The sequence below is a fragment of the Panthera pardus genome, unplaced genomic scaffold, assembly GCF_024362965.1.
Source record: "Panthera pardus isolate Hobbes unplaced genomic scaffold, ASM2436296v1 HiC_scaffold_7, whole genome shotgun sequence".
Classification (NCBI taxonomy): Eukaryota; Metazoa; Chordata; class Mammalia; order Carnivora; family Felidae; genus Panthera; species Panthera pardus.
The window spans coordinates 59597187-59613366 of record NW_026527002.1 but is presented as its reverse complement, the minus strand read 5'-3'; the positions used below and the strand labels follow the sequence as shown (position 1 = coordinate 59613366).

General features: G+C 37.3%; 1 long non-coding RNA gene across 1 annotated transcript; it reads right to left on the bottom strand.

Moving 5' to 3' along the window:
• Positions 1-250: 250 nt before the first annotated feature.
• LOC109273278 (uncharacterized) lies at positions 251-2655 on the bottom strand. Its single transcript, XR_008419992.1, has 2 exons — positions 2368-2655; positions 251-451 (listed from the first exon to the last, which is right to left on the bottom strand). It is a non-coding gene; the product is annotated as an uncharacterized LOC109273278 (long non-coding RNA).
• Positions 2656-16180: the final 13525 nt, after the last annotated feature.

Sequence of the window (16180 nt, the reverse complement as noted above, 5' to 3'; positions counted from 1 at the left end):
GGTGTTTTAATACATTTATATATACGGCAGCATAGCTGTTAGATTGGATTCGATGTCAAGCAGGCCTGGCTTTGATTCATAGGTGTGCCATTCTCTAGCTCTCTGACCACGGGTAAATATTTAATTTCTTTGGGCCTCAGTTTACTCATTCTAATATGGAGATATATGAGATAATGGTAGCTACCTCTTTGGGTTATTGTGAAAAGTGGATAAAATCTAGCAAGCAATTAGCATGGTATCTGACACATAGTTACGTGCTCAATAAATGTAATTTGGCATTATCATTATTAACTCGTATTCAAGCAGCTTTTTCTATATTGAAAAATAGTTGTATCACATTAGCCTGAGACATAATCAGTGGAGTGTCAGCCTCATCGCAGTGTCAGAAACTGATCCGATTGTCCTCGGTGTCACTCGAATCTGTTGACCAGGAGCAGCCAGAGCGATGCTTCTGAAACACAATTTGGATCATGTCACTCCCTAGCTCACAACCCTCCAAAAGCTGCCAATCACATCCAGAGCAAAATGGAAAGGTTTTACTCTTGTGACAACCCTGTCCTGAGTACCTCTGCTCTTACTTTCTACCATTCCTCTCCCCTCTCATTTCATTCCGTACAAAATTATACTTATCCCAAGACCTTTGCACTTACCTTCATCCCTGGAATTCCTCTTTGTCACTCGTTAAGGCTGGCACCCTCAGTCCGTTTAGGTGCCTTATTTAAAGAAGACATTCTCAGCCACTCCAATTAAAGCAGTGACTACTAACTTCAGCCTCCACCACCTTTTTCGGCTCTGTTTGTATTCAGGCTGTTTAACTTAGAGTGGTTTTAAAATGTTTTCTATCTGTCTCCCATTCTAGCGGGCAGTCCGCATGAGGGCAAGTCTTTGGTGTGTTCACTGTTGTATTCCCAGTTTCTTGTGCTGAGTTTGCCATGTAACAAGTGCTCAGTATGTATTGTTCATCAAGGGGCACCTGGGTGGCTCAGTCAGTTAAGCATCCGACTTTGGCTCCAGTCATGATCTCGTGATTCGTGGGCTCGAGCCCCACGTCAGGCTCTGCACTGATGTTGCAGTACCTGCTTGGGATTCTCTCTCTACCCCTCCCCTGCTCGGGCTCTCTCTTTCTCTCAAAATAAATAAACTTAAAAAACAAAGTATTGTGAATCAAAAACTGAAGTGTTCAACTTAGAAAATAACTACAGGGGTACTTATCTGAAATTTATTCACTATTTTAGGCAATTACTTCGTGACTTAAAATCATCAGTATGTGTCACAGTTTTAACCAAAAGAGTATCTTTCTAACTTAATAAACACAATGTTTATTATAAGAGGTGCAAAAGCATTCTCATGGGGAGCTTTCATAGTAAAACCAACAAATCAGCACAGAAAAAGTCTCTATGTCAGTATTCAATAATGGTACTTAGTAAAATCAGAGGAATAAAAGCTCACAGAATGACTAAAAATGGTAAGTCTTAAACAAAGCATGACTCTGTGTGAATGAAAGTGTTGGGTGTCCAAACTGTTCTCATTTGCTTCAAGATGGAACCATAGGTCAATCATTCTTTCTTAGATAAATATGCTATCCTTGTTAGCTGGCTACAGACAGCCTTTTCCCCAAAACTGTTTCCACTCATTTGAGAAGTAATCTTCAGACCCATGTTATTTGTTAAAGAACAAGATGTTCCCATCTAGAATATAAGAACCAGCATCCTTATGGAAATTTCAAACCAAAAGACCGTATTTTCTCTGCTGTTTTTTTATGTGGACATTTGACCAGTCAGTGCCTTCGCAGGTGGAGTCCGGGTTTGTGGTTTGTGCGGCACTGCCGTCCAGTTTCATGTCAAACTTTGCTCAGCTCTACCCTCCTGCCACCTCTCCCAACATTTTCTAATTGGGGCTCTCCTTCTGCTTGACCATCTGGTCACAGAGTCCCCGGTTCATTCACGCTTGGCTCCATTCTCCATTCTGCATCTGCCTAGGTCTTCTTAAAACCTGCCAGGGATCTTTGACTACGTAACAGCAGAATGTCTGAGCTGGCTCCTATGACACGGAGGCCTTCTGGGACACCTCCACATCCTGCTGCTCCCAGCCACTTCCGTTTCAAAAGCTCTTCCCTATACTAGCCTTCCCTTCTCCCCTTCAACTTTCTCCTGGGCACGAAAGGGTTGTGAAAGGTGACTCAGTCATGTCGCAGCCTAGTATACTACAAAGTATATTACATAGTATATTACAAAGAACACTTGCATTCGGAGGCACCTGAATTTGAAATCCTTTTCCAACTGACTAGGTTTGTGGTCTTAGAGAACTTACCTCGCCCTCTCAGCCTCTGTTCCCTTACTAGACAAAAATGGGAATCACTGTACCTACCTCAGTTACAGAAATACATCAGATGGCTCTAGAGCACGTGGCTCACAGCATGTGGTGGGAGCTGGTAGCCCCCTGTAACAATTATTATGGGCCAGGCCTGGCAGAGAGGATGTTAGTTCTCTTCCCACATCTTGGTGCAGACGGAATTTCATCAGAGAGCCTCTTATCCGGTGGCCTTATCTGCCAAACAAGCCTCCCACCCTCTGGAACAGTTAAAACCCTTTCCAGGAGCTTCCAAGTCCAAATAACTTTAGTGTTTGTTTCCAACCACATGGACTCCTGCAGAGGCCAGTTGGTGGCCATGCTCTGGAAATGAGGCAGAGTTCAGATTTCTACTGCATTTTATGGGCACAAACAGCCCAAACTCAGTAAACACTTCCATTGCCATGTGGAGCAAAGCATCCCGAAGCCTTGAAATGACACATTCCGAAGTCTTAAAAATCCAAAGGGGAAGAAATAATTTTAAAAATCTGGGGTAATGGTGACAGAGCATGACTAAAACAATAGTCACTGGGCTAGCAGTCCTTGATAACTTATCTCTCCTGTGGGCGATGATACTAAACCCCCTTGGGATTAACTTGAAGACACGTTGTTGTAGCAGGAGAAAAAAAGCAATCCTGATGCCAGCGTAAGTTCCTGAAGACTACTGTTTACAATAAGAACAGCCAGTCCCAGCCATATGTAATCTGAAAGCATCCATTTTGTATGAAGGAGTGTACACAAATTCAGATTAAGATGCTGTTACAAAAAGGGTAAGGGCTTCTTAATCGAACCTGTGACACAGCAGGTAGATTTATTCTGAAAGGGTAATGAATGATATGGCTTTGGTGGGAGTGCCAGTTAAAAGCAATTATCATCAGCTTGACGTGACAGCCTACTAAAATGCCTCCTAGGACTCACCCTTTTTTTCTAAGGCAGATATTTTTGTTTCTGGGCATGGTTCTGATTTGGGAGGTTCCGGGTTGTTTTCCTGTTTAGAAATGCAGATGTAGCCATTGTTTTAGAAAGCCTCCAAGTGGGTCACCCTGATTTATCCTTTTAGGATGGTTCCATTATGAAACGAGTCAGTTGCTTCCTGGAAAGGGACCAATGCAAAGAACAATCCTAAACCCTAATTCACTGCAAACATTTCCCTGAATGCATGGCACTCGTTGCTATTTGTTTAAACAAGGACACTGCAGTTATAGCCCAGGAAAGGAAGTAGGAATCAGAATGTACAATGTCAAAGCATCTTTCAAAAGGAAACCTGATCATACATGATTTGTACTAATTGCATTTGAACTGCGTTACATTGCATCATGTACCTGTTGGTAAGATGGTATTCCTAAATTAAGTAATTGTTAAAGATTGTGTTTTGGGGCCTCATTTCCGGATATAGTAGACTTCTTTTTCTCAGGAAGCCAGCTGACGACACTAGTAGCCATGCAATTCCTGTCCAGCTCTCTACATGGTTTGGCTGTGGACCCTGTGAAATTCCATTCTTCTCCTTAGCCTTATCTCTTCAGTGGGTTGAACCCCACTAATCAGCCGTGTTCCCATACTGTCAGCTTGGTTGATGCAGCTGGGCTAGGCAAGGGGATGTGCTGGAGTCAGAAGCAAGCTCCCATCATCCACCAGGGAATGTTTCTTAGAGAGGGAACTATCTTCTGTGAGACACGCATTCCTCATCTAGAAAATTAAGCAAATATGAGACTATGAACCTCAGTTTCCCAGATTGTAAAATGGGACTGATAACACCTGTTTTGCAGAACTGCTATGAGGATTAAATGAGATAACTACGTGGGGCGCCTGGGTGGCTCAGTCAGTTAAGCTTCTGACTTCAGCTCAGGTCACGATCTCACAGCTTGTGAGTTTGAGCCCCACGTCGGGCTGTGTGTATTGACAGCCTGCAGCCTGATTCCGATTCTGTGTCTCCCTCTCTCCGCCCCTCCCCCACTCATTTTCTGTCTCTCTCTCTCTCTCTCTCTCAAAATAAAATAAACATTAAAATTTTTGTTTTTAAAAATGAGAAAGCTATGGGATGTTCTGGTGCATGGTATGGACCCAGTAAGTTATATTTTTTGTTATTAATGCCTCCAGTTGTTTTCCATTCAATTGTTAGTGATTTATATTCATGTTTTTTTTCTTTCATGACCTTTTATCTAGAGTGTTCTTCAGAATTTACTCATGTACTACTGTAGAACTCTTCTATCTGTGCCTGCCTTATACATATTTAAGCTCTCTTGCTTACTTTGTATCCTTTCTTCTCTGCAAGTTTCATAAACGGTTTATACCATTTCCCTAGCGTGGAAGAAATCACACCTGTGTTGCATTTTACTGCAATGACTTGAACTCACCCCGTAAGTTGTTTGACTTTGTCATTTTAATTTGACTTTGTAGGTACCTTGAGACCTACGGATGTTTTTCCCTTTCTCCCTCCCTCCCTCCCTTCCTAACTTTCTTCCTTTCTTCTTTCTTTTTTGGTATTAATTTTTTTTAATTTAATACCTATGGCTCAAATACTATTGCACAGTGAGAAAATGATAGAATAATTTCTGGTAAATGAAAGTTGAAGTAAAATATCATAACTAAGGACGTCACTTTTGAACTCTTGTAATATTTGTAAAAGAGAAAGATTCTTCTGGAAATGATTTGAACCCTAAAAGCAGGTGAACTGTAGTGTAAAAAATGTATACATTCTGTAATTGAGGAAAGCCACCCTTTTTTACTCCTTGAGGAGTTACCTAAAATTATACAGAGGAAGACTGCCATTTTGATAGAGCAGTTTGGGTTTGGAACTCTGCACTGCAGCAGGCCAAGAAAGAAAAGAAGGCCATGGACAATATATATGTCACATCTGGTTTTCTTATTAAAAATGTACCGCTCACCATCAGCACTCTTATAAGTCAAATTATGTGTTTTGATTGCTTCTGGGTTTCTCTTATTAGCGTGTTGGCTGGTCCTTTGAATTTTTTTCTGTCTTCATTTCATTTAATCAGTTTCTGATTTTTATCTTCCCAGAGAACTCGGCTTCTCAATATGGAAGACTTTTGTTTTCTTGAAAATGCAGGGAACTATCATGGTCCAAATTGCCAAATTCTATGCTTGGTTCTGTTTTCTCCGTAAGTGAAAATTCCCACAACCAACTGGCCATCTGATCAGTACTGAGTTCCAAGAAACAAGGACCTCATTTCTCTGCATGTCTGTTTTGAAAGCCTCACAACTATACAAGTATGCAATAAATATTTTAGGAGTTCTATATTGGTTGTGACCACTGATTTTAGAAGAATTAAAAAAGAACTCAGGTGTGGATTTCAGAATTGATCATTTAAATGTTTAAAATTCATATTTTTATGTAGTCATGTATGTTTCATATATACTCAATATTGTAATCTTTTGAATAAAGAATGCCGTATCCATAGTACTACTCTAGGAAAAGGAAAAGGAAGAAAGAATAACCTTTTTTTTAAAGGAATATACTAGCTTGTCTATGTAGGAAGAAAGGCGATATTCAAAAATAACCATTTTAATAATTAACTGAGGCAAACATTATCAATGGATGGTGAAACCATTGAGCACGTTGTTGCTAGGAAACAATATTCACATGGTCTCGTAGTACCAGCCCCACAGATTACTTACTAAGTACAAAGAAAGAAAGAGAGAAAGAAAGAAAGAAAGAAAGAAAGAAAGAAAGAAAGGTTCTTTTATAATGGAAAGATCTGCTAGATATGGCTTCAACCAAGTAACCAAAGTTAGCATCATCAATAATGAGACAACTGGCAACATGTGCTTCTTAAGATGATATAATGGGAAATGTACATTATTTACATAGTATCCATGGAAAATTCTTTAATCAAATCCTCAGGAAGCAATTGGACAGACTGTAAGTTGTTTTACCTACCACCTTGCCAAGATTCTTAAAAATGTTCAGTGTTATAAGTTGGAGACAAAAAGATATGGCAGTCAAATGTAGTTCATAATCCTTGAATGGATCCTCAATCAGAAAAATTTGGGATACTGGGGAAATTTGAATATGAAATATGTATATTAAATAATATTGTCTCTATTTAATTTTTTTTTGATCTGAGAGTATCCGGTTATGTAGAAGAATGCCCTTATTCTTAGGCAATACATGCTGAAGTGTTCTTGGGTGAAGTTCATGATGTTCATAAGTAGTTCAAATAGTTCAAAAAATGTGTGTGTAAATACCTAGATAGATAGATAAATAAATTGGCAAGATGTTAGTTGATAAATCTAGGTCAAGGATCTATATAGCTGTTCATGCTTTTCAAGTCTTCGACAATTAGAATCAGCCAGCTCTGCCTTTTTTTTTTTTTTTTTTTTTTTTTTTTTTGTCAGGGAAGATGGTACAAGAAAGCTATCTTTCTGGCAAGAAGAAAGAGCTTTTCTATATCTCACTGGCTATGTCTCTGGGGAGTGAACAACAACAGCTCGTACTCAGAAAATGACCTCTGGTCCACACACAAATGATCAGAGTGCCAGCGTTTCCTATTCATTTCTCTTCTCCAAAAGTGCTTGGAGAGGTCAGAGGAACAAAGGAATGGAGAAAATGGATCCTGAATCAGAAACTGAATTTTCTCCTACCAGTTCTGCAAAGACCAGGGTATGGAGAGACTTACCTTCCCCGTAGCTTATTAATATATGACACTCAATTTGGCTCCAGCTCTCCATCTCAGAATCTTCAGGCCTTTACAAACTGAAGGGCAGATTGAATTCGGTTTCAAGTTGTGTACAATACTTTTTGTTTGGGAATTGCACAGCACCAGCAAAGGATTAAATAAGGCCGTTGATAGCGTCTGTGCCTGTCTTATTAAGCATGCTGAGAAAACAAAGTCAGAGCAAATAACCTGGAGCAGGACTTTAAGGGCAAGCAGGAAGGCTACAGAATTGTTTCCAATGCTGTAATGTGAATTGGAGAACCAGGCAGCAGGTGCTTTGGCCCCGAGTACATATTTAACCAGGGATCTGAATACAAAGGATATTTTCGAAGACTTCATTAGAAAAAAGCTAGTAAACAGCAAAGAATCCTCCTGCATCCCTCAGCTTCCTGGTTTAGCTCCAGCCCAAACTGGAGAGAAAACCATCTCTAGCTTTTGCTCTCAGAGAAGAAAAGAGAAAAAGCAATTAGGGGGATTAGTAGATAAGGTCAGACTTAGCAAGGCCAGTGCTGAAGTTATTATGTTTTTTAAAAAGGCCACTTGATTCAGTCCGCCATATCTAGATTTTTATTTAACCTATAGCTTTATTTAGAGTGTTAGAAAATCTCACAATTTTTGGTCATTTGCCTCTAATACTTCCCCAGGGGTAATTTCTTTAAGCAGCTCATTTTTGTCCTGATTTGAGATTTCAGGGAGATTCTTCTTCTTCTTCTTCTTCTTCTTCTTCTTCTTCTTCTTCTTCTTCTCCTTCTCCTTCTCCTTCTCCTTCTCCTTCTCCTTCTCCTCCTCCTTCTCCTTCTCCTCCTCCTCCTCCTCCTTCTCCTCCTCCTCCTCCTCCTTCTCCTTTTTCTTCTTCTTCTTCCCCCACCGCCCCCCCCCCGCCCCCCAGGGTAGTCAGTAGTAAATATTAAACATACTGCAGAAAAAGTTATTACAAGCTCAGAAAATAATTTGCTTTAAGCTTTTTATGTTACAAAGAATAGTGCAAGTGACAAAATATTGGACATAATAAAAAAATCCAGACTTGGGGTTTTTTCATTGTTTTTTAAAATCTAGTCTAACGCTTTTTTTTCTGCCTTGTTTCTTTTAGTATTCATTTCTGAATTCAAGCAGTTTTTAATAAATATATAAGGATATTTAACTTCCCCACACAACATTTCTTATATTTGAATTGTCCTCTTAGGGCCCATATATTGATATTGGAATGGTGTTTTCCCATTTCCTTTCATGGGACTTGTTTCAAAAAAAGTTAGGTTCAGATATTCTAGAAGAATCTAGGAACAATTTCATTCTTATTTATAAAATGGCTTCGGAGGGGCACATTAATATAAAACAGAGTGGTAGAGGACACATTTCAGTTACTTCCCAACAGATGTCTGATCCTGTTTCTGAGCTGCTTCTATTGAAAAGGGTCATCTTTTCTTTGCACTTTTTCACTTGATATTTTAGCAATACGTTCAGCAGGGAGGGAACTTCCTGAACGAGACAGAGATGAATTGTTAAATACTGAAATATCCTTCTGTTAGAACACCTTGTCACTCAGGGAGTATGTTCTCAGGCTCTCTGGTCCCTTGATTGACTTTCATAACAGTTATTACATTGTTAGAAGGTTTTGTATCAATATTGACTGCTAGTTTACTTTGGTAAAAGTAAACTAAACTTCTTTGACATGAAGGCATCGCATGGGAAATGATGGAATGAAGCTGTGAACAGAGGATTCATGTCATATGAAATCGGTATGGGACATTCCCAGATATTCTGAGCAGCTTTTTGATACGTGGAGAACAACTTTTGTACATGGCTAGATCGGTGCCAGGCAACATGTTTGAAGGCTCTAGGTAACACAGGTAGAAACCGATGGCAGCTGCTTCCATAAAGCACAAGCCCAGTGCTCAATGACTATAATTTAATTAATCTTATGTGGCACCAACAAGAGAGCATCAGGGTTCCATCAGTTTAAGATTAGGTTCAAAAACTTACAAATTCAGTTTCTCTTTAATGGTCATTCAGGTTCTATTTGTTATTACAAAAAATACAACAAATATCTGATAAATGATGATAAAGGTAATATTTAATGTTTAGTGAGTATTTGCTATGAGCTAGGAACATAGGAGATATTTTCATTTATTTATAAAAGTAGAGCAAAACACAACATATTGGAGGAAGGCAGACTTTATTCTGATTCTTAAATACTTTTTCATATTTCACTAATGTATGCATCCTCCTAATTAATCAAAATCTTCTCAGCTCAGAATTGCAGAATATCCACTAGGCCATTTTATTTAATTAGCTCATAGAGTTAGCTTTCTGTTCAATTCATAGGCATTTGACAGTATTACAGAATGCCCACTGGTATCATTGTCTTCTTTTGCATTCCAACAAACTGGGAAATATCTCAGTGCCAAGTGAATTAAAGTAAACCTTGGTTTTTTTAATTATTTAAATATCTTCATGCCGCCAGGGAAAAATACAGTATAAACAATAGAAGACAGTAATATACCATCTCTCCTTTCTTTGCTGCTCTTTGGGAATATTACATTCTTAAAAGAAGACAATTTAAAAAATTGCAAACTATTGGAGTATCATTAGAATGAGTTTGCACTAAATGTTATAATGTAGGCTATTTCAATGTGGCTATCCCAAAATAAGAAACAAAAAATAGTATGTTTATGATTGTTTAAATGCCAGAATGTTCAGGTTTTACTTAAATACAATTTTATTTGCACCATTTTTTTTTTTTTGCTGTATTATAAATGGATAATTCAACTATCCTACAACAGAAAGAAAGCCTTTTAGCTTTTTCTGCCCTCATCTTTGGGTTTAGGATTACTCCTTGAGTGATCACTGCCTACACATGCTATGTGTACATTATGCCGGTGTTTCCTAAAGTGCATGTGCTCTTTGGAAAGTTAGTTTTTGGAATGCTATTCGGTATTCAACAGAAAAATAGATCCCTTGTCAATTAAGTTCAAGAGATAGTACTCAAACATAATTTAAATGTTTTTATTTTGTATATCGTGTTTGGTTAGTATCTTGTTTACTATGGGACTTCTCTCAGTGGAAGTCCAGTTAAATTCCACTAATTTCAGAAGAAAGGTGTTTTGGATCTTTAATTGATTCTCAATTTGACCAAGAAGAAAGTTTCTTGCCTCAAAGGGCCGGAAAAAGATCATAACAAAATAGGAAGGGCTCCTTCAAAGTCAGTGGCATTATGACCTGGATCAGAGTTAACAATGAGATTATAGATATAAGTATCTGCATGTTTATTGCCTACAGCTGAACTGAGCAAAACATTTTTTCTTCTGATGAGACAACATGATAACAAAGAAAAAAATCTGCTTCATGGTTTATTGAGGGGCAAAGTGCATTTTTTGAATCTCCACTTTCCAACCGTGCTTAATAACAATTTTAGAAATAACTTCTTAAATTATGATGGTTAGGGACAGCATGAAAAATATATGAATACATATAATTAAAATATTCCAACAATTGGGCAATTCACAAAATGTACAATGGCAACTTTGTGATAGATGAATATCAAGAGAATATCTTTTTAAAATTTTAATTCCAGTATAGTTAACATACAGTATTATATTAGTTTCAGAAGAGTGATTCAACAATTCTATACATTATTCAGTGCTCATCATGATAAATATACTCTTAATCCCCTTCACCTATTTCACCTATCGTCCCATCCACCTCCCCTTTGGCAACTCTCAGTTTGTTCTGTGTAGCTGAGAGTCTGTTTTTTTGGTTTGTCTCTTTCTTTGCTCGTTTCCTTTATTTCTTAAATTCCACATATGAATGAAATCATATGGTATTTGTCTTCCTCTGACTGACTTATTTCACTTAGAATTATACTCTCTTTTTCTATCCATGTTGTTGCAAATGGCAAGATTTCATTCTTTTTTATAGCTAATATTTCCTTGTATATGTATACCATATCTTCTTTATCTGTTCATCTATTGATGGGTGTTTTGGCTGCTTTCATAATTTCACCATTATAAATAATGCTGCAATAAACATAGGTGTGCATATATCTTTTCAAATTAGTGTTTCCTTATTCTTCGGGTAAATAAAAAGTAGTGGAATTAGCAGACCATATGGTAATTCTATTTTTAATTTTTTGAGGAACCTCCATACTGATTTCCACACTGGCTGGACCAGTTTGCATTGCCACCAACAGTGTATGAAGGTTCCTTTTTTTTCTACGTCCTCACCAACACTTGTTATTTCTATTTTTTTCTTTTAGCCATTTTGACAGTTGTGAGGTGATATATCATTGTGGTTTTGATTTGTGTTTCCTTGATGATTAGTGATAGAGGGCATCTTTTCATGTGTCTGTTGGCCATCTGGATGTCTTCTTTGGAGAAATGTGTGTTCATGTCTTCTGCACATTTTTTTTCTTCAGCCCATTTTTATTTGGATTATTTGCTTTTTAGGTGCTGAGTTGTGTAAGTTCTTTATATATTTTGGATATCCATTTATCAGATATGTCATTTCCAAATATCTTCTCCTATTCCATAAGTAGCTGTTTAATTTTGTTGATTGTTTCCTTCACTGTGTAAAAAATTTTTATTCTGACGTAGTCCCAATAATTTATTTTATGCTTTTGTTTCCCTTGCCTCAGGATACACATTTAGAAAAAAGTTGCTATGACCAATGTCAGAGAAATTACTGCCTTTAGGGGGTCAGGTCTCACATACAGGTCCTTAATCCATTTTGAGGTGTGTGTGTGTGTGTGTGTGTGTGTGTGTGTGTGTGTGTGTGTTTATGGTGTAAGAAAGTGGTCCAGTTTCATTCTTTCCCATGTAGGTGTCCAGTTTCCTTAACACCATTTGTTGAAGAGATTGTTTTTTTCCCACTGGATATTCTTTCCTGTTTTGTTGAACATGAATTGACCATATAATCATGGGTTTATTTCTGGGCTCTCTGTTCTGTTGATCTGTGTGTCTGTTTTTGTGCTGGTACCATGCTGTTTTAATTACTACAGCTTCATAGGGTATCTTGAAATCTGGGATTGTGATACTTACAGTCTTGTTCTTATTTTTTGAGATTGCTTTGACTATTTGGGGTCTTAATTTTAAGATTATTTGTTGCAGTTCTGTGAAAAATGCTGTTGGTATTTTGATAGGGGTTGCATTAAATGTATAGATGGCTTTAAGTAGTATGGGCATTTTCATGATATTTGTTCTCCCAATCCATGAGCATAGAATATCTTTCCATTTCTTTCATCAGTATTTTATAGTTTTCATGGTATAGGTCTTTCACCTCCTTGGTTATGTTTATTCCTAGGTACTTTGTTATTTTTGGTGCAATTGTAGACATGATTATTTTCTTAATTTCTTCTTCTGCTACCTCACTTTTAGTGAATAGCTATGCAGTGGATATCTGTATATTGATTTTGTACCCTGTGACCTTACTGAATTAATTTGGCAGTTATAGCTTTTTTTTTTTTTTCTGGTGGTGGTCTTTATGGTTTTATATATATAGTATCATGTCATCTGCAAATAGTGAAAGTTTTACTTCTTTGTCAATTTGGATGCCTTTCATTTCTTTTTGTTATCTGAATGCTGTGGCTAGGACTTCCAGTACTGTGTTGAATAAAAGTGGTGAGAGTGGACATCCATATCTTTTTCCTGATCTTAAAGGAAAAACTCAGTTTTTTCCCATTGACTATGATGTTAATTATGGGGTTTTCATATATGGCTCAAGGGAGTATCTTTGAAGTTAAAATTTGACCCCTGTTTCCTCTCTGACAATAGTTATCCTTGTCAATAAATACTGGCATTCATCACTACCAAAATTTTGTTTCTGCTTATTAGACAAAATGGAGTGATTCCAATTAATGGTAATGGGATACAGCAGAACGTTTGAGACTTGTATGTATAGGAGAATTAAGAAACAAGTAGCACTTTTAAAATGTTTGTGGAAAATGGCAGTAATCTACCCAAGAACTGTCCACATGGCTGCGTACACTCTCAGTATCCCTCCCCTGATCAATTGTTATGTTGGCTGTCATTGACTTTGGCTTTTTTAAATCAAGGACAGTGGAAGTTAAGACAAACACATGAACTTTAACCTTTGGGTTAAAATGCAAAAATTTTGTTTAAGAAAAGAGAGAGTATTTATCCATAATCAAAGACCAAAATTAGTATCAGTCCTGAAAGACTTAGCCATAGAATAGGTTTGGTTTTGATGAAAGTGATTTGAACTAATGCCTGAAAGAGTAAAATCAGGTTGTAGCATCAGACCTGGGTACTAAGCAGTACTAAAACATGAAAATAAAAGATTATTGGGATGACAAGGTATGAAGAAGGGAAAATGGAAATTTTGTAGGTGGAATAGCCAGCTGCCTTGAGTAATTATGCAGTAAGTCTTTTCCTGTGATGTAACAAACCCTTAATCTCTTCATGACATCAAATAGCCAATTCTCCTTCCATCTCTTACCCGTCTATTCTTCATTACATAAAGGGAGAATCTCAGCTCTTATGATTTTATGTCAAACCACAAAACACCTTTTTTTTCCCTAAGCCATCTTTAAACTTTATTGCCAGAGATAAAGTTGACCTTCTAAGTTGCTTGGTTGTATTATTTTTCTATAAATTGTGAAAAAATATGCATCCAGATTAGAACACATTAGCCTAAAAGTGAGTAGGTTTTCATATTCCACATAACATTATGCTATTGTTACATTTTTCCAATTACATGGCCAGCTAGGTATATATCATATAATATATATCATATACATTATATGTAAATAATTAAAAAAATTTTTTTAACGTTTATTTATTTTTGAGAGACAGAGACAGAGTGCAAGTGGGGGAGGGGCAGAGAGAGAGGGAGACAGAATCTGGAGTAGGCTCCAGACTCTGAGCTGTCAGCACAGAGCCCGATGTGGGGCTCGAACCCATAGACCGCGAGATCATGACCTGAGCTGAAGTCGGCCGCTCAACTGACTGAGCCACCCAGGCGCCCCTGTAAATAATTTTTTAAATGAAAGGACCAAACATCAGAGATCAGTGTCACTCTTAAAACAACGATATTGCTGTTTCTCTGAGAAGCACTGAGAGATAAAACCACTCCATGTGATTTAACACATGAAGCTTATTCTTATTTGAATTATGTTTATAAGATGAAGCTTCAAACCCTGTTAAGATATTAATACTGTTCATGAGAAATGAAGCAGGACAAGAGCTTAGATCAATAGTGTAAAACGTATTTAGCAAAACTAAGACATATTTTCCAAAGCAAAACTCCTTAACAGAACCCCAATGTATGAAAACATTTTTTTCTATTTGTAAGTTTAAATTTATAACTATTATGTATCACAGTCACTTAAAATAAAGATGTGCTAACAAATAAAAATTCTGAAAATCAGTGTCACAGATAGACAGGTAAACACTGAATATCATAATTCAATATATTGCTACACTTTATTTCTACTGAATTGAGCAAATCCTACATCACATAAGTAGTTACAGTGGCTTCATTGGATAGCACAATAAACATTCTTCTGAGGTTTTCGCAAAGATAAATTTATCTGGCTGCACAAATCAATGTGACAGTAGATATCACCAGCATATTGAAATATGTGTGTCATTTTATTACATGTCTTAACACAGTTAAAATATTCTTAATGAAGTTCAAGGTAACATTTTTGGAATACCCTGAAGGATCTCTTCCAAGTCCATTGTAGGGTACACTTGGAATGTCTGGTATGGAGGCTCCCAAGAAGGGTTATTCAGAACTGTTTTATTGAGGATAGGAGGCAACAACAAAATGGTATTATGGTCACTTATCATAGAGCTTGTTTAAGTAGCTGTCATCAACATTACCAAATCTCTGGTCTATAATGCAAATACAACCAAACCATTTCAATTCAAACCTACAGCTGAAGCATACTGAAAAGAGTTAACTCTTAAATTATGATTATCCTAGTGGTTTAGAATGCCAGTTGTTCATGGCCAAGTAAAGATAGTAGATCCAGCTCATAGAAGTGCTAAGCTAGAGGGCTGAAGAGGAGAGAAGAGAAGGAAGCACAATCGAAAAGAGAGATGAGATCACAGATGCAATAATACAAGGAGAGAAGGATGGAGTCATCAAGCTAAATCCTACTCATCCTATCAGGATTCAGTTTAGATATGACTACCTCTAAGAAGTCTATGTCAATCCCCTAAAGCTGGATTAGGTTCTCTCGGCCTTGTAGGAGTGAACAGAGATCAGCTGTAGAGTATTCTTTATGTTTGTTTGTTTTTCAAACATTTTCTTTCCTGAGTGCAAGTATGCACCTATGCTGAGGGATTCTGCTTCTTGTCATACACTTACACTTGCCTATACCTAACTCTGAACTATATATTTATGAGGACAGAAATCATACCTACCATATGCATGAAGACCTAACTCATGCTTACCACATTGTTGGTCCCTACCAAACATTTGTGGGATGAATGAACAGTTGAAACAATGATAGTTATTTATTACTACATGGAAGGACAGAGAATGAATGAGAAAGACAGGATAGACTACTTTGGATAGGAAAAGAATGAAAATAAAATGTCCGAATATATATTAGCAAAGTGCATTTTTCTTTGCACGTTAATTTTTGGTTTTGTCCCATCTGAAGACAGATGTTATGACCAGCTTCAATTTCCTCAGCCTAGCAAGGGGTGAGGATCCGATCACTTCTAGGGTGATTCATCATCAGATATAGCTCTCAGTGGAGGAAGTGGTGATGTTGATGATTAAGCAGAAGGCATTTCCCCCCTAGGAGAGATGTTAGAAGGAGGGCCTTGCAGTCCTGGAAGTGCTGTTTTTCATTGAGATGCAAAGTTGAGATGTTAATCTCTTGGAACATTGTGGTTCCCTGGACTGCTCAGTAAGAGACAGCCAATAAAAATAATAATGTATAGTATCTTGTATGTGTATAGCTGTTTTCAGCTCTTAGAGCACTGGCATATTCATCACCTTATAAGATCTTCACATTGGGTTTGTCAAGGGGATTTGACAATGAGGAAATGAAAGCTCAGAGATAAAAATCCAAGCTCATGTGGCTAAAGAGTAGCAAATTTGGGATGAGAACATGAGGCTTTTCATCCAGGTTCTGTGTGACTAAAGTTTTATAAATTCATTGCTGAAATAATTGCTTGTGGGCA